Genomic DNA, 19,218 nt, shown 5'->3' on the forward strand with positions numbered 1-19,218 from the left:
AGTACAACTCTCATGTGTGGGGAGGCTCCCCACATACATCTCTTCTCAATAGGATGGAGTCAAAGACTTCTCGTCTCATTAACTCTCCTCCTCTTACTGACTTCCTTCAACCTCTGTCTCTTCACCGCACTGTTGCATCTTTATCTCTTTTTATCGCTACTTCAATGGTCACTGCTCCTCTGAACCATCTGCATGCATTCCTCCACCTCTACGACGGGGGCATAGCACCCGTTTATCAGCAAACTCTCATCCCTTTTCTGTCCAACTCTCTAATGCAAGAGTTAATCTTTACTCCCAGTCCTTCATTTATGCAACAGGTCAACTCTAGAACTGTCTCCTTCTGTCTGTATTTCCTGCTTCCTATGATCTCCAGTCTTTAAAACGCAGTGTGTCCATGCATCTCGAAATTATTGGATCTTGAATTTGGCTCTCTTTTGTATTTTGTTTTTCTCTTGGAAGAAACAATTTTGCGGGCTAGCGGCCTTTAGTTCCTTCTTCCTCACATAAAATATATATATATATATATATATATATATATATATATATATATATATATATATATATATATATATATATATATATATATATATATATATATATATATATATATATATATATATATATATATATATATATATATATATATATATATATATATATATATATATATATATATACATATATATATATATATATATATATATATATATATATATATATATATATATATATATCTATCTATCTATCTATCTATCTATATAGATATATATATATATATATATATATATATATATATATATATATATATATATATATATATATATATATATATATATATATATATATGGGTTCGGGGGTAGGCAGGTTAAAGCAGGGGCGGACGGTATGAGTGGACTGAGCTCTTGGTCATTTTGAATGGGTTGGGTGGGTCAGGTGAGTAGGTACATTGCGTGGACATTGTGGGTGGGTGCGTGGAGTGAGTGGCTGGGTGGACATTTTCGGTCACTGGGTAGGTGTGTGGGCAAGGTGGGTCTTAAAATGAGTGGGTGGGTAAGCAGGGTCGGTTACTCTATATGCGTTCTGTCATTCAGTTATGAAGGATATCATAAAGGTACGTAACTATGTCTCAACAAGTAGGTGGAAAGGTGTAATTGTTGTCGATTATTCCTTTATTAAAACAAACACACAAATAGGTGGAAAGGTGTAATTGTTGTCGATTATTCCTTTATTAAAACAAACACACAAAACCGTCTCCGGCAATAATTCCTAGGTGTCATTTCCCACCCATTTATTCCCCCATAGACCAGTTCCCACACTGGCAATTTTTTCCTCATGGGTCTATTTTCCCATATGAACCTATTATCCCACTGGACCAATTATCACAAAAGAAAATTTTCTATATGGACGTACCTTTACCCATAGACCTATTTTCCCATAGACCCATTATATCCATGGGATTATTATTCACCAAGGGTCTGTTATAACTATGGTTCTGCTTTATATTGAATATACTGTACATGACGGACCTATTTCCCAACTTGATCTCCATTCAAGAGAAGACGAAAAGGGATGGAAAGACCAGTATTTTTTTTTTTTTTTTTTTACGTGTCTGACTCTGGGCAAAGGCTTCAAGGTCTCTATCTCGGGGGCAGTGGCCTATCCCAAGGCCCAGTAGTCCTTCTATATCACCACATGTCACGACTTCGGCACTACTATTCACCATCCATATTGAATACATGCTAGGGTTGTCTCATACAGGATTGGTGTACTGGTATTAGCGGTGGTATTTGTACGACATGTCGGCAGGTCTTCTGGTAGATCAAGAAAGTCTGCTTTTATGAAATTCAAATCCTTAAACTGCTCCCTGCCCCAGCCGGGATTCAATCCTGGGTCCATTAAGACTGCAGGCCGCCTCTCTACCGATTCAACCACCACCTCCCCCAAGGGGGGCTAAATGAAGTGGTGAGACAAGCTGTTGTGCAAAAGAAGAAAACTTATAGTGAGTGGATGGGAAACAGAGGCATGGAGGAAACTGAAATCCGGAATAGAGAGTTATATGTAGACAGAAAGAGAGAGGTGAAAAGATTGGTAAGAGAGAGTTCAAGGAGTGTTTATGAGGAATTTGGAAGGAATTTAAGTGTAAGTGGATGGAATGTAAGAAAATGTTCTGGAAGGAGGTAGAGTTAGACAGGGTGATAAAAAAGGAAGTAGGGGAGTGAATGATAAAAAATGGTAGACTGATAGTGTAAAAGGGAGATAAAATAAGCTGATGGAGAGAACACTTTAAGAAACTGTTAAACATAAAGAATGAAAGTAATGCGAATACAAAGGCTGGGGAATGGCTGAGAGAGGAGGGAGATGAGAAGGGAGGAAGACAGCAGTAGGATGGAAGTAATAGAAGCACTGAAAAAAGTCAAAACGGGGAAAGCCCGTGGAATTGGTGGAGTGTGTGGTACTGTAAAATGCTGAAGCATGGGGGAGAGACAGTAGCTGAATGGCTAGGGAAGATGTGCAGATTGGCCTGGGAGGAAAGTAGCGTCCCGCAGGATTGGAAATACCCGGTACAAAGGAAAGTGGGAAAAACAAACATGTGGTAATCATAGGGGCATTTGCCTTCTTAGTGTAATTCGAAAAGTATATTGACAAAATTAGGGAAATCACAGGGCAGTTAATTAGAGAAGACCAGAGAGGTCTTTAGGAATGGAAGAGGTACCGGTAGTGTAAATCAGATATTCACCTTAAGGTCTTTAGTGGAATAGTTTCTAGAGATGGGAATGGTATTGAATTTGGCCTTCAAGGATTTGGAAAAAGCTTATGACGGAGTAGATAGACAAGGGATGTGGAAAATATTATGAATCTATGGAGTAAATGTGATGCTGTTAAATGCCATGACAAGTATGTATGAAGGTGCTAAAGCTGCAGTTCGTGTGGATGGTGAACTGAGCGCATTTTTCTATCTGAATAATGGATTGATACAGGAATGTGTCATGTCTCCATGGCTGTTCAATCTGTATATGGCTGAGGTTATGAAACAGATATAAAGTAGGGGAATGGATGATGGAGTGGCCCTAATGAGAGAGGGGTAGCGTTTGGAAATTTGCTGTTGTCTACAGATGATACTGTATTGTTAAGTGAAAACAAAGGGAACCTGCAAAGCTTGGTGAATGAGTTCGGGAGAGTGTGCAAGGAACGGAATCTATGTAGGTTAGTGTGGGGAAGAGTAAATTTGTGGTTTTCGAGAGAAATTAGGTCACTGAAAACAGTGTGAGGTTGGATGATGAGGAAATGGATAACGTGAATGGATGTAAATACTTGGGTAGTGTGATGAGTAAGGATGAAAGTAGAGGATGAAATGCTTGAAAGAGTACAACGGGGAAGAGAAGTTGTTGGTTCTCTGAAAGCCCCCCAGAAATAGGCCTTGAAGCCTTTGCCCAGAGTCAGACACGTAAAAAAAAAAAAAAAGCTGTTCTTTCCATCCCTTTTCGTCTTCTCTTGAATGGAGATCAAGTTGGGAAATAGGTCCGTCATGTACAGCATATCCAATATAAAGCAGAACCATAGTTATAACAGACCCTTGGTGAATAATAATCCCATGGATATAATGGGTCTATGGGAAAATAGGTCTATGGGTAAATGTACGTCCATATAGTAAATTTTCTTTTGTGATAATTGGTCCAGTGGGATAATAGGTTCATATGGGAAAATAGACCCATGAGGAAAAAATTGCCAGTGTGGGAACTGGTCTATGGGGGAATAAATGGGTGGGAAATGACACCTAGGAATTATTGCCGGAGACGGTTTTGTGTGTTTGTTTTAATAAAGGAATAATCGACAACAATTACACCTTTTCACCTACTTATTGAGACATAGTTACATGATATACCTCATAACTGAATGACAGAACACATATAGAGTGACACTGTCACATATCTGTTCGACCAACCTAACGGAAATGATTGACATACGTTATGAGACTGACAGACTTGAATAACAAACCGAGAGTTTGCATAATGTCTGATGTTGTAACAGCTGGAAATTGACACATTACACACTATCCATTCTTTTATTGTCACTGTCAGTTGACTTAGTGTTTCGTTAATTATTATGTAACCATATTATCTGTCAAACCATTTTGTTACAGCTTCACTTCATTACAGGGGAATGTCAAAAGATGGAATAATGTGTCAAAGCCATAAGTGAACTGTCTCTGAATTTCGTTGATCCGTCTGAACTGTTATGTGACGTGGTGTATTGTCTTTCTGAACAGGTATAAAATTTACCTCACCAAGACTGTAACCCGACATGTATATATAGATCTCGAAGTATCATCATCGTGAACTACAGTGGTATAGAAGAGTTAATTATAAAGAATTTTATTATGAATGGCATTTCGGACACATTAATATCAAGGAGATTATATACTAGTGTCTCCTGGTGCGAAAACACTGGAGGTATAATCTTAGAGGAAAGTAATGTACCGTAGGTGGAGGCCTTTGATGGTGCAGGATGAAATTACTGCGATCAATATCAGGTGTGTGTGTGTGTGTGTGTGTGTGTGTGTGTGTGTGTGTGTGTGTGTGTGTGTGTGTGTGTGTGTGTGTGTGTGTGTGTGTGTGTGTTCTTACCTAATTGTATCTTTACAGGAATAAGTCAAGCTCGTACTGTCCCGTGTCTTAAACCATATTTATCGTACATATCCTTAAATTTGTGAATTGTTTTGGCACACACTATTTCATTCGGTAGTGCATTCCATTGATCAATTGCTCTGTTTGAGAAACTGAATTTCCTTACGTCTTTATCACCTCTCTTCTTATGCATTTTTTTGCAGTGTCCTCTTGCTGATGCTTCTCCATATGTTAAGTAGTCATTTATGTCTATTTTCTCCTTCCCTGAAATGCACTTATATAGCATTATCATGTCACCTCTTTTCCTTCTCTCCTGTAGTGTTGGTAGATTCAGTTTATTTAGTCTTTCTTCGTAGCTTAGGTCCCTTAAGCTTGGTATCCATCTTGTAGCGGCCCTTTGAACTTTTTCAACCTTGTCTATGTGTTTTTTGAGATGAGGACTCCAGGCTACTGATGCATATTCCAGGATTGGTCTAATGAATGATGTTATTATCCTTCTTAGCATGTCTTCATTTATGTATATGAATGCTATTCTCATATTTGCAAGCAGTGTATACTTCCGGTGTTGCTGTTTGCTGATGATACAGTGCTGTTGAGTGAAGATGAATGGGAGTTGCAAGGTTTGGTGAATGAATTTGGGACAGTGTGTAGGAGGAGGAATCTGAAAGTTAATATAAACAAAAGTAAAGTTATGGTGTTTGAGAGGAATGAAGTCACAGAGTGTGCAGTGAGGTTGGATGGTGAGGATATGGAGAATGTGAGTGCATTCAAGTACTTGGGTAGTGTGATGAGTAAGGATGGAACTTTGGGGGATGAAGTGCGTGAAAGGGTACAGCAGGGAAGGAAGGTTGTTGGTACACTGAGAGCAGTGATGAGAAATAGGGAGGTGAGTATGGAAGTTAAGAAGTCACTGCATGATAGTATTGTGATCCCTACCCTAACGTATGGAAGTGAGTCATGGACATTACAAGAGGGGAACAAGTCAAGAGTGAGAGCAGTGGAAATGAGTTACTTGAGAGGAGCATGTGGAGTGACGTGGAGGGCCAGGTTGACGAATGAAGAAGTGAAGGAACGCTGTGGGGTGGATGTGGATGTGGTTGAGAAGATTAGGAGAAATACACTGAGGTGGTTTGGACATGTGGAGAGAATGGAGAATGAAAGACTGAATAAGAGGGTGTATGTGGGTGAGGTGGGAGGAGGGAGAGGGAGAGGTAGACCAAGGATGAGGTGGAGGGATGGAGTTGAGAGGTATATGAGGGAGGGGGGGGTGAGTTGGGGGGAGGGTAGTCAAATGGTGGGTGACAGAGCGACTTGGAGGCGTTTTGTCTGCGGCCACCCTTTGCGGGATTAGGGCGTCGGGCTATAGATAGATAGATAGATAGTATACATGTTCCGTACCTTCTCGCTGATGTGGTCAGTCGGAGATAGTCTGTTATTGATAATCACACCTAGGTCCTTCTCTCTTTCTGATGTGTATAGGGTTTTATTTTCTAAGTTATAATCCCAATCAGGTCTTTTTCCACTTTTACCAAACTTGATTACATGACACTTGTCCACATTGAATTCCATTTGCCATGTATTACTCCATTCATGAAGTTTATTTAATTCTTCTTGTAGCTCTTTACAAGAGTCTGTGTTAGTAATTCTCCTTTGTATTTTTGCATCATCTGCAAACATATTCAGATAGCTCTCATTTTCAGTGTTACTGTTTATATCATTTATATACACTAAAAACATGATTGGTGCCAGCACTGAACCCTGTGGTACTCCACTAGTCACTTCTTTCCATGATGAGTAGTTTCCTCTTAGTACTGTTCTTATTTCTCTTTTTATGAGAAAATCTTGCATCCAACAAAACAGTTTGCCTCGAATTCCTCCTTGATGGTACAGTTTCCATAACAGTCTTTGGTGTGGTACTGTGTCAAAAGGTTTCTTGAAATCTAAATAGATACTGTCCACCCATCCTTCTCTTTCCTGTATTGTGTTTGTTACTCTGTCATAGTAGCTCAACAGATTAGTTACACATGACTTTCCTTTTCTGAAACCAAACTGTCTTTCTGTTATCATACTGTGTTCTTCTAGATGATTTACCCAAGCTGTTCTTATAAGCTTTTCTAATACCTTGCTTACAACATTGGTCAGTGATACTGGTCGGTAGTTGAGTGGATTTTGTCTATTTCCTTTCTTGAATAAGGGGACAATAATTGCTTTTTTCCAAATATCAGGTAGTTTACCTTGACTCAATGATTTCTTGAAAATTAAAAATAATGGTTTACTTAACTCCTTTGCACATTTTCGTAGTACCCAACATGAAATTTCATCAGGACCACTTGCTTTTCCTCTGTCTAATTTACTTAACTCCTCCTGTATTACTTTTTCTTCTATTTGTATATCTGGTAGTATGTGTGGACATGCATGTTCCACATAGTCCCTCTCAAAATTTTTTTCTTCTATAAAAACTAATTGGAAATTCTTATTTAGTGCTTCACAAATATCTTTCTCTTCCATAATGGATTGTATTATATCTTTTAATTTGGTTTTGCTTCTGATATAGCTGTAAAACAGCTTTGGTTGATCACTACTTTTATTTATTATATCCTCCTCAAACTGTTTTTGGGCTTCCCTCCTTATTCTTGTATAATCGTTTCTTGCCTGTTTCTAATTATTATACGCCCTTTCACTATTGTGTCTTCTGTATCTATTCCACAACAAATCTCTTCTTTGTTTTGATTTTTTACATTCTGTATTGAACCATTTCTGTATTTTCTTATCTGCTTCTTTGTGCTGTGGGATGAACTTCTGGACTCCTATTTCATAAAATTCACAGAATTTTTTATATACAGCATTTAAATCTTGTCCTCTAAGCTCATTTTCCCAATCATCTTCTAAGAAATACTTCCTTAGGTCTTGATAATTTCCCTTTTTATAGTTTAGGCTTTTTTTGTAATTTTCATTGCTGTTAACTATGTCATATGCTATCCTGAAGTTGTAATTTAGTACTGCATGATCGCTTTTGCCGAGTGGAGGGTGATATATTAAACTGTCAATATCATTTTCTTGCCTAGTAAATATTAGATCTAGCACTGAAGGTACATCGAGTCCTCTTTTTCTGGTGGTTTCCCTCACATGTTGCGTTAGGAAAAACTCTTGCACGAGATCCAGGAGCTTTTGGTTCCAACAGCTTTCTTGGCTAATTATATCTAGAGTATTCCAATTTATATTTGTATTAAAATCTCCAGTTAGTATAATTCTTTCCGATTTCTCTTCCATTTTATGTAGTAATGATCTTAAACTCTGAATTGTACTCTCTGCCAGGTCATCATATTCGTCTCTTTCCCATGTGTTTGATCTGGGTGGCATGTACAAATTGGCTACAGTTACTTTCCCTTCAGATGTGTTGATCTCTACTGCAATCAGTTCTACTTGTGATGGTATATCTAGTTTTATTTCATTGGCTTTTAGATTTTTCTTAGTTAATATTATAATTCCTCCTCCTTTTTTTAAATTTCTGTCTCTTCTCCATATATTGTATTCCTCTAAGTTTAGTATGTCATTGGATATCCTTGGTGTTAATTTTGTTTCAGTTAGGCATATTATTTGTGGTTCATTTTGTCTGACGTAATCATTCATCTCTAGTAATTTAGATACCATTCCATCCACATTTGAGTACATCAACTTTATCATCTTGTTTATATACTTGTCATGACATGGTTTTACTATCTTCCTCCTTTTTATTTCATCCTGTTTGTATACCACTTTCGTACCTGCAATCCTATTACTTTGTAAAATAAATTTCTTCTCTTCTGATCTTCCCTCATTTTTTGTTTTTGCTTCCTCCCTTTTCTCTTTCAGTAATTCTAGTTCCTCTTGTGTTAGGCATCATTTTATCCATACATTTTTGAACTTCTATTTTTCCATAAGATTCTTTGCATTTTTTAGTATCTCCTCCACAGTGTTTACACTCTGGAAAGTCACCTTTAGAGGTCTTGTCCTGCTTTTCTCGTATTTCCCTAACCTTTTGTGTTCCTCTATATCTTTACTACTCTGATACTTCTTTCAGTAAGCTCATTACATTTACCATCTCCTTTTTGTCTCTTGTGATCTTGTTTTTTACTTCTTCCTCTTCTATACCAGTGATTACTATAGATTTGTTTATATCTACTGAATCTCTGACTAACTTTGGATTGTTTTGGATTATTTTTTTCACTTCCTGTTTAATGCTTTTTTCCTCCACCCTTGTTTCTAAGTCTTTCTTTACTTTCACCATTTCAGCATACGTGGTTTCCACATCATTTTTGTAGCTTTGCACAGCTTCATTCACCCGTGTTATTTTCTCCTCAATATCACTGCTTTGGTCTATCAGACTACTTACTTGCCTAATTGTCTCTGTGTCATTTTTGAACTCTTCCATAACACTCTTGTGATTGACTACTGTACTTGCCATTTCACTCATTTTCTTCCTAAGTGTACTCAATTCCACTTTTAGTTCACTGATGGTTGTGTCTTTCTTGTTGGCCTCCCTTCCTAGTTTTTCTATTTCTTCCTTTTGCAAGTGCATCTGCTTCTTTATTTCATCAATTTCATTTTTGAAAGCCATTTCTAGTTTGTGTACACGTTCATCCAGTCTGTTGTGACTCTCCACTTCAATCAGTTCATGGTAGAAATCATCATTTTGATTTCTACCTTTTTCCCTTTTCTTTTCCAAATTTGCTTTACTAAAGTATGTATCCATTTTGCAATACTAAAAGTACAGCGTATGTACTTACATTCCCCGTGCTGCTGTAAACAAACCTCAGCTGACTGAGCGAATTCTTTCGTCTTGGTTCTCTTTTCTGTTTGAACAAGTCTTGTTTAACCTTCTTCTTCTTTTTTTTTTTCTTTTAATAATGAAAAATCATTTAGTCTAACCTGGTACAGAGTTTGACTTATACAAAGATACTAATTTAGGTAATGCCACTGGCCATGTTGGTTCGGTATGGAGCGCCGATGGCGCACGTCTGCCTCCTTTGACTGCCTGTGTGTGTTCTTACCTAATTGTTCTTACCTAATTGTATCTTTACAGGAATGAGTCAAGCTCGTACTGTCCCGTGTCTTAAACCATATTTATCGTACATATCCTTAAATTTGTGAATTGTTTTGGCACACACTATTTCATTCGGTAGTGCATTCCATTGATCAATTGCTCTGTTTGGGAAATTGAATTTCCTTACGTCTTTATCACCTCTCTTCTTATGCATTTTTTTGCAGTGTCCTCTTGCTGATGCTTCTCCATATGTTAAGTTTTTTTTTTTTTTTATGCGAGGAAGAAGGAACCAAAGGCCATGAGCCCGTAGTAACAGTTCCCTCCAAGAGAAAAACAAAATACAATAGAGAGCCAAATTCAAGATCCGATCATTTTGAGATGCCTGGACACACTACGTTTGAAAGACTGGAGATCATAGGCAGAAGGAAATACAGACAGAGGGAGACAGTTCCAGAGCTGACCTGTTGCATAAATGAAAGACTGGGAGTAACGGTTAACTCTTGCATTAGAGAGCTGGACAGAAAAGGGATGAGAGTTTGCTGCCAGACGGGTGCTACGCGCCCGTCGTAGAGGTGGAGGAATGCAAGCAGACAGTTCAGAGGAGCAGTGGCCATTAAAGTAGCGATAGAAAAGAGATAAAGATGCAACAGTGCGGCGAAGAGACAGAGGTTGAAGGGAGTCAGTAAGAGGAGGAGAGTTAATGAGACGAAAAGCCTTTGACTCCACCCTATTGAGAAGAGCTGTATGTGGGGAGCCTCCCCACACATGAGAGTTGTACTCCACACAGGGGCGGATAAAACCCCTGTATAGAGTCAACAATTGTGCAGGGGTAAAGAAAGAGCGGAGTCGGCTTAGCACACCCAATCTCTTGGAAGCAGATTTTACAAGAGATGTAATATGATCTTTCCAAGATAAGTCCCGAGTAAATGAAACCCCAAGGATATTCAAGGATGATGCAGGATTAATCTGAATATTATTAAACATTAGTGGGTATACCCGTGGAAGATTTTGTCGGGTTGATAGGTGTAAGAACTGAGTCTTAGATGCATTAAAGACAACCATATTATTTTTACCCCAGTCAGAGATATGAGCCAAGTCAGACATTAGGTGTGCCATAGCCTCATCCCTTGTTTCTTGAAGTAACTGTTGAGATGGGCGTTGCGGGAACCGAATGGAAAGGTGAAGGGTGGGGTCATCAGCGTATGAGTGGATTGGGTTAGATGTACAGCTTAGAAGATCATTGATGAATAAAAGGAAGAGAGTTGGTGATAGGACAGAGCCCTGAGGAACACCACTGTTGACAGATCTAGGAGAAGAACGATGGCCGTCTATGACAGCAGCTATAGAACGACCAGAAAGGAAGCTAGCGATGAAGGCACAGATAGAAGGATAGAAACCGTAGGAGGGCAGTTTGGAAATTAAAGATTTATGCCAGACTCGATCGAAAGCCTTTGAGATGTCAAGTGCAATGGCAAAGCTTTCGCCAAAGTCCCGAAAGGAGGATGACCAGGAGTCTGAAAGGTAGGTGAGAAGATCGCCAGTGGAGCGTCCCTGACGGAACCCATACTGACGATCGGAAAGAAGGTTGTGATAGGAAAGATGCCTTAAAATTTTTCTATTAAGAATTGACTCGAAAACTTTTGAAATACAGGACGTTAAAGCAATTGGACGATAGTTGGAGGGTTGGGAGTGGTCACCCTTCTTTGGGACTGGCTGAATGAGAGCAAACTTCCAGCAAGAAGGAAAGGTACAAGTTGACAGACAAAGGCGAAATAGTTTGCCTAGGCAGGGTGTAAGCACAGAAGCACAGTTATTGAGAACAACAGGAGGGACCCCATCAGGCCCATATGCCTTGTTAGTACTGAGGCCAGTGATGGCAGAAAATACATCAACTGAAGAAATTTTAATGGCAGCCATGAGGAAGTCAGAGGGGGGAAGTGATAGAGGAACAGCACCGGAATCGTCTAAGGTGGAATTGGAGGAGAAAGTCTGTGCGAAGAGATCTGCTTTATCAGTAGAAGAAATAGCTACAGAACCATCAGAGCAGAAAAGAGGAGGGAAGGATGATGAGGTAAAGTTGTTAGAAAGATTTTTGGCAAGGTGCCAGAAGGAGCGGGAAGAATTCGAGTTGGAGAGTTGAGAGCATTTAGTATGGATGAAATTATTTTTAGTAGAGCGAAGAACAGACTTAGCACGATTCCAAGCAGAAACGTAAAGATGATGTGATTCAGGGGTGGGTTGGCTCCGGTACCTTTTGTAGGCCTTCTCCTTGTTGCGGACAGCATTAGAACAAGCGTGATTAAACCAAGGCTTTCTTGCGTTAGTCAAAGGATATGAGAAAGGAATGCATGCTTCCATGCCCGAGAGAATAACCTCTGTAATGTGCAAGGCACACTCAGATGGCTCACGGCCATGGAAGCAATAATCATTCCAGGGAAAATCAAAGAAGTACTACCTGAGGGCCTCCCAGTCCGCGGCTCCAAAATGCCAGAGACGACGTTTCCCTGGAGGGTCCGCAGGCCGTACTGGAGCGATAGGACAGGTTAAGGTAATAAGGTTGTGATCAGAGGAGCCCAACGGAGAGAAAAGATTAACAGAGTAAGCAGAAGGATTAGTTGTGAGGAAGAGGTCAAGTATGTTGGAGCTCTCTCCAAGGCGGTCAGGGATACGGGTAGGGTGCTGTACAAGCTGCTCTAGGTCATTAAGGATAGAAAAGATGTAGGCTTGTTCACCAGGTGGATCCGTGAAAGGAGAGGAGAGCCAAAGGTGGTGGTGAACATTGAAATCTCCAAGAATGGAGATTTCAGAGAAAGGAGAAATGGACAGAATGTGTTCCATCGTAGAAGTAAGATAGTCGAAGAATTTTTGATAGTCAGTAGAATTAGGGGATAAGTAAACAGCACAGATATATTTAGTCAGAGAATGACAGGAAAGCCGAAGCCAGAGAGTGGAGAATTCAGAAGAATCAAGTTCAGGAACACGAGAGCAAGATAAGTCGTTGCGTATGTATACACAACAGCCACCTTTGGCTTTGAAATGAGTATAGAGAAAGTAGGAGGATACAGAAAAGGGTTTGCTGTCAGTTGCCTCAGACAGCTGAGTCTCCGTTAGAAAAAAAAGGTGAGGTTTAGAGGAGGAGAGGTGGTGCTCAACAGAGCGAAAGTTAGATGAAAGGCCGCGAATGTTGCAGAAATGAAGAAGAGAGTCAGACAGTGGTTCCAGACACCTCGAGTCGTCACCGGGAGAGGGGCAGATGGCGGGGGCATTTATGGTCCCTCCCCCTGGGAACTCCGAGGCTGAGTGAATTGACGCCATTTTGGTGAATTTTGAATAGGAAGTGTAGTGTGTACTGTGCATGTAGTTTGGTGAAGATAGAGAAATTTGTACTGGAGAGCTTGCTGGCCTACTCTCTGTGTAACTGAGACACTGAAAAAGTTCAGCAAAGGGGGATGGTCAGGAACTAGTCCTGAGGGCTGATGAAACGGGAGCTCCAGCACTCCCTGTCATCATTTATGTCTATTTTCTCCTTCCCTGATATGCACTTATATAGCATTATCATGTCACCTCTTTTCCTTCTCTCCTGTAGTGTTGGTATACTCAGTTTATTTAGTCTTTCTTCGTAGCTTAGGTTCCTTAAGCTTGGTATCCATCTTGTAGCAGCCCTTTGAACTTTTTCAATCTTGTCTATGTGCTTTTTGAGATGAGGACTCCAGACTATTGATGCATATTCCAGGGTTGGTCTAATGAATGATGTTATTATCCTTCTTAGGATGTCTTCATTTATGTATGTGAATGCTATTCTCATATTTGCAAGCAGTGTATACATGTTCCGTACCTTCTCGCTGATGTGGTCAGCCGGGGATAGTCTGTTATTGATAATCACACCTAGGTCATTCTCCCTTTCTGATGTATATAGGGTTTTATTTTCTAACTTATAATCCCAATCAGGTCTTTTTCCACTTTTACCAAACTTGATTACATGACACTTGTCCACGTTGAATTCCATTTGCCATGTATTACTCCATTCATGAAGTTTATTTAATTCTTCTTGTAGCTCTTTACAAGAGTCTGTGTTAGTAATTCTCCTTTGTATTTTTGCATTATCTGCAAACATATTCAGATAGCTCTCATTTCCAGTGTTACTGTTTATATCATTTATATACACTAAAAACATGATTAGTGCCAGCACTGAACCCTGTGGTACTCCACTAGTCACTTCTTTCCATGATGAGTAGTTTCCACTTAGTACTGTTCTCATTTCTCTTTTTATGACATAGTCTTGCATCCAACAAAACAGTTTGCCTCGAATTCCTCCTTGATGGTACAGTTTCCATAACAGTCTTTGGTGTGGTACTGTGTCAAAAGGTTTCTTGAAATCTAAATAGATACTGTCCACCCATCCCTCCCTTTCCTGTATTGTGTTTGTTACTCTGTCATAGTAGCTCAACAGATTAGTAACACATGATTTTCCTTTTCTGAAACCAAACTGTCTTTCTGTTATCATACTGTGTTCTTCTAGATGATTTACCCAAGCTTTTCTTATAAGCTTTTCTAATACCTTTCTTACAACACTGGTCAGTGATACTGGTCGGTAGTTGAGTGGATTTTGTCTATTTTCTTTCTTGAATAAGGGGACAATATTTGCTTTTTTTCAAATATCAGGTAGTTTGCCTTGACTCAAGGATTTCTTGAAAATTAAAATTAATGGTTTACTTAACTCCTTTGCACATTCTCGTAGTACCCAACAGGAAATTTCACCAGGACCACTTGCTTTTCCTCTGTCTAATTTACTTAACTCCTCCTGTATTACTTTTTCTGCTATTTGTATATCTGGTAGTATGTGTGGACATGCATGTTCCACATAGTCCCTCTCAAAATTTTTTTCTTCTACAAAAACTAATTGGAAATTCTTATTTAGTGATTCACAAATATCTTTCTCTTGTGTATAAGTGATTCCTTCGTCCGTAATAGATTGTATTATATCTTTTAATATGGTTTTGCTTCTGATATAGCTGTAAAACAGCTTTGGTTGATCACTACTTTTATTTATTATATCCTCCTCAAACTGTTTTTGGGCTTCCCTCCTTATTCTTGTATAATCGTTTCTTGCCTGTTTCTAACTATTATATGCCCTTTCACTAGTGCGTCTTCTGTATCTATTCCACAACAAATCTCTTCTTCCTTTTGATTTTTTACATTCTGTATTGAACCATTTCTGTATTTTTTTATCTGCTTCTTTGTGTTGTGGGATGAACTTCTGGACTCCTATTTCATAAAATTCACAGAATCTTTTATATACGGCATTTAAATCTTGTCCTCTAAGCTCATTTTCCCAATCAACTTCTAAGAAATACTTCTTTAGGTCTTGATAATTTCCCTTTTTATAGTTTAGGCTTTTTTTGTAACTTTCATTGCTGTTAACTATGTCATATGCTATCCTGAAGTTGTGATTTAGTACTGCATGATAGCTTTTGACGAGTGGAGGGTGATATATTAAACTGTCAATATCATTTTCTTGCCTAGTAAATATTAGATCTAGCACTGAAGGTACATCGAGTCCTCTTTTTCAGGTGGTTTCCCTCACATGTTGCGTTAGGAAAAACTCTTGCACGAGATCCAGGAGCTTTTGGTCCCAACAGCCTTCTTGGCTAATTTTATCAAGAGTATTCCAATTTATATTTGTATTAAAATCTCCAGTTAGTATAATTCTTTCCGATTTCTCTTCCATTTTATGTAGTAATGATTTTAAACTCTGAATTGTACTCTCTGCCAGGTCCTCATATTCGTCTCTTTCCCATGTGTTTGATCTGGGTGACATATACAAATTGGCTACAATTACTTTCCCTTCAGATGTGTTGATCTCTACTGCAATCAGTTCTACATGTGATGGTATATCTAGTTTTATTTCATTGACTTTTAGATTTTTCTTAGTTAATATTATAATTCCTCCTCCTTTTTTTAAATTTCTGTCTCTTCTCCATATATTGTATTCCTCTAAGTTTAGTATGTCATTGGATATCCTTGGTGTTAATTTTGTTTCAGTTAGGCATATTATTTGTGGTTCATTTCATCTCTAGTAATTTAGATACCATTCCATCCACATTTGAGTACATCAACTTTATCATCTTGTTTATATACTTGTCATGACATGGTTTTACTATCTTCCTTCTTTTTATTTCATCCTGTTTGTGTACCACTTTCGTACCTGCAATCCTATTACTTTGTAAAAAAAATTTCTTCTCTTCTGAATTCCCTCATTTTTTGTTTTTGCTTCCTCCCTTTTCTCTTTCAGTTCCTCTAGTTCCTCTTGTGTTAGGCATCATTTTATCCATATATTTTTGAACTCCTCTTTTTCCATAAGATTCTTTGCATTTTTTAGTATCTCCTCCACAGTGTTTACACTCTGGAAAGTCACCTTTAGAGGTCTTGTCCTGCTTTTCTCGTATTTCCCTAACCTTTTGTGTTCCTCTATATCTTTACTACTCTGATACTTCTTTCAGTAAGCTCATTACATTTACCATCTATTTTTTGTCTCTTGTGATCTTGTTTTTTACTTCTTCCTCTTCTATACCAGTGATTACTATAGATTTGTTTATATCTACTGAATCTCTGACTAACTTTGGATTGTTTTGGATTATTCTTTTCACTTTCTTTTTAGTGCTTTTTTCCTCCATCCTTGTTTCTAAGTCTTTCTTTACTTTCACCATTTCAGCATACGTGGTTTCCACATCATTTTTGTAGCTTTGCACAGCTTCATTCACCCGTGTTATTTTCTCCTCAATATCACTGCTTTGGTCTATCAAACTACTTACTTGCCTAATTGTCTCTGTGTCATTTTTGAACTCTTCCATAACACTCTTGTGATTGACTACTGTACTTGCCATTTCACTCATTTTCTTCCTAAGTGTACTCAATTCCACTTTTAGTTCACTGATGGTTGTATCTTTCTTGTTGGCCTCCCTTCCTAGTTTTTCTATTTCTTCCTTTTGCAAGTGCATCTGCTTCTTTATTTCATCAATTTCATTTTTGAAAGCCATTTCTAGTTTGTGTACACGTTCATCCAGTCTGTTGTGACTCTCCACTTCAATCAGTTCATGGTAGAAATCATCATTTTGATGTCTACCTTTTTCCCTTTTCTTTTCCAAATTTGCTTTACTACAGTATGTATCCATTTTGCAATACTAAAAGTACAGCGTATGTACTTACATTCCCCGTGCTGCTGTAAACAAACCTCAGCTGACTGAGCGAATTCTTTCGTCTTGGTTCTCTTTTCTGTTTGAACAAGTCTTGTTTAATCTTCTTATTTTTTTTTTCTTTTAGTAATGAAAAATCATTTAGTCTAACCTGGTACAGAGTTTGACTCATACAAAGACACTAATTTAGGTAATTCCACTGGCCATGTTGGTTCGGTATGGAGCGCCGATGTCGCACGTCTGCCTCCTTTGACTGCCTGTGTGTGTTCTTACCTAATTGTTCTTACCTAATTGTATCTTTACAGGAATGAGTCAAGCTCGTACTGTCCCGTGTCTTAAACCATATTTATCGTACATATCCTTAAATTTGTGAATTGTTTTAGCACACACTATTTCATTCGGTAGTGCATTCCATTGATCAATTGCTCTGTTTGGGAAATTGAATTTCCTTACGTCTTTATCACCTCTCTTCTTATGCAGTTTTTTGCAGTTTCCTCTTGCTTATGCTTCTCCATATGTTAAGTAATCATTTATGTCTATTTTCTCCTTCCCTGATATGCACTTATATAGCATTATCATGTCACCTCTTTTCCTTCTCTCCTGTAATGTTGGTATACTCAGTTTATTTAGTCTTTCTTCGTAGCTTAGGTCCCTAAAGCTTGGTATCCATCTTGTAGCAGCCCTTTGAACTTTTTCAATCTTGTTTATGTGCTTTTTGAGATGAGGACTCCAGACTATTGATGCATATTCCAGGGTTGGTCTAATGAATGATGTTATTATCCTTCTTAGCATGTCTTCATTTATGTATGTGAATGCTATTCTCATATTTGCAAGCAGTGTATACATGTTCTGTACCTTCTCGCTGATGTGGTCAGCCGGAGATAGTCTGTTATTGATATTCACACCTAGGTCATTCTCTCTTTCTGATGTATATAGGGTTCTATTTTCTAACTTATAATCCCAATCAGGTCTTTTTCCACTTTTACCAAACTTGATTACATGACACTTGTCCACATTGAATTCCATTTGCCATGTATTACTCCATTCATGAAGTTTATTTAATTCTTCTTGTAGCTCTTTAAAAGAGTCTGTGTTAGTAATTCTCCTTTGTTTTTTTTGCATCATCTGCAAACATATTCAGATAGGTCTCATTTCCAGTGTTACTGTTTATATCATTTATATACACTAAAAACATGATTAGTGCCAGCACTGAACCCTGTGGTACTCCACTAGTCACTTCTTTCCATGATGAGTAGTTTCCTCTTAGTACTGTTCTCATTTCTCTTTTTATGAGATAGTCTTGCACCCAACAAAACAGTTTGCCTCGAATTCCTCCTTGATGATACAGTTTCCATAACAGTCTTTGGTGTGGTACTGTGTCAAAAGGTTTCTTGAAATCTAAATAGATACTGTCCACCCATCCCTCCCTTTCCTGTATTGTGTTTGTTACTCTGTCATAGTAGCTCAACAGATTAGTAACAGATGATTTTCCTTTTCTGAAACCAAACTGTCTTTCTATTATCATACTGTGTTCTTCTAGATGATTTACCCAAGCTTTTCTCATAAGCTTTTCTAATACCTTTCTTACAACACTGGTCAGTGATACTGGTCGGTAGTTGAGTGGATTTTGTCTATTTCCTTTCTTGAATAAGGGGACAATATTTGCTTTTTTCCAAATATCAGGTAGTTTGCCTTGACTCAAGGATTTCTTGAAAATTAAAATTAATGGTTTACTTAACTCCTTTGCACATTCTCGTAGTACCCAACATGAAATTTCACCAGGACCACTTGCTTTTCCTCTGTCTAATTTACTTAACTCCTCCTGTATTACTTTTTCTGCTATTTGTGTATCTGGTAGTATGTGTGGACATGCATGTTCCACATAGTCCCTCTCAAAATTTTTTTCTTCTACAAAAACTAATTGGAAATTCTTATTTAGTGATTCACAAATATCTTTCTCTTGTGTATAAGTGATTCCTTCGTCCGTAATAGATTGTATTACATCTTTTAATTTGGTTTTGCTTCTGATATAGCTGTAAAACAGCTTTGGTTGATCATTACTTTTATTTATTATATCCTCCTCAAACTGTTTTTGGGCTTCCCTCCTTATTCTTGTATAATCGTTTCTTGCCTGTTTCTAACTATTATATGCTTTTTTACTAGTGTGTCTTCTGTATCTATTCCACAACAAATCTCTTCTTTCTTTTGATTTTTTACATTCTGTATTGAACCATTTCTGTATTTTTTTATCTGCTTCTTTGTGTTGTGGGATGAACTTCTGGACTCCTATTTCATAAAATTCACAGAATTTTTTATATACAGCATTTAAATCTTGTCCTCTAAGCTCATTTTCCCAATCAACTTCTAAGAAATACTT

Source organism: Coenobita brevimanus, chromosome 15 (assembly GCF_032717465.1).
Source record: "Coenobita brevimanus isolate Jiangsu-jjx chromosome 15, ASM3271746v2, whole genome shotgun sequence".
NCBI classification, from domain to species: Eukaryota; Metazoa; Arthropoda; class Malacostraca; order Decapoda; family Coenobitidae; genus Coenobita; species Coenobita brevimanus.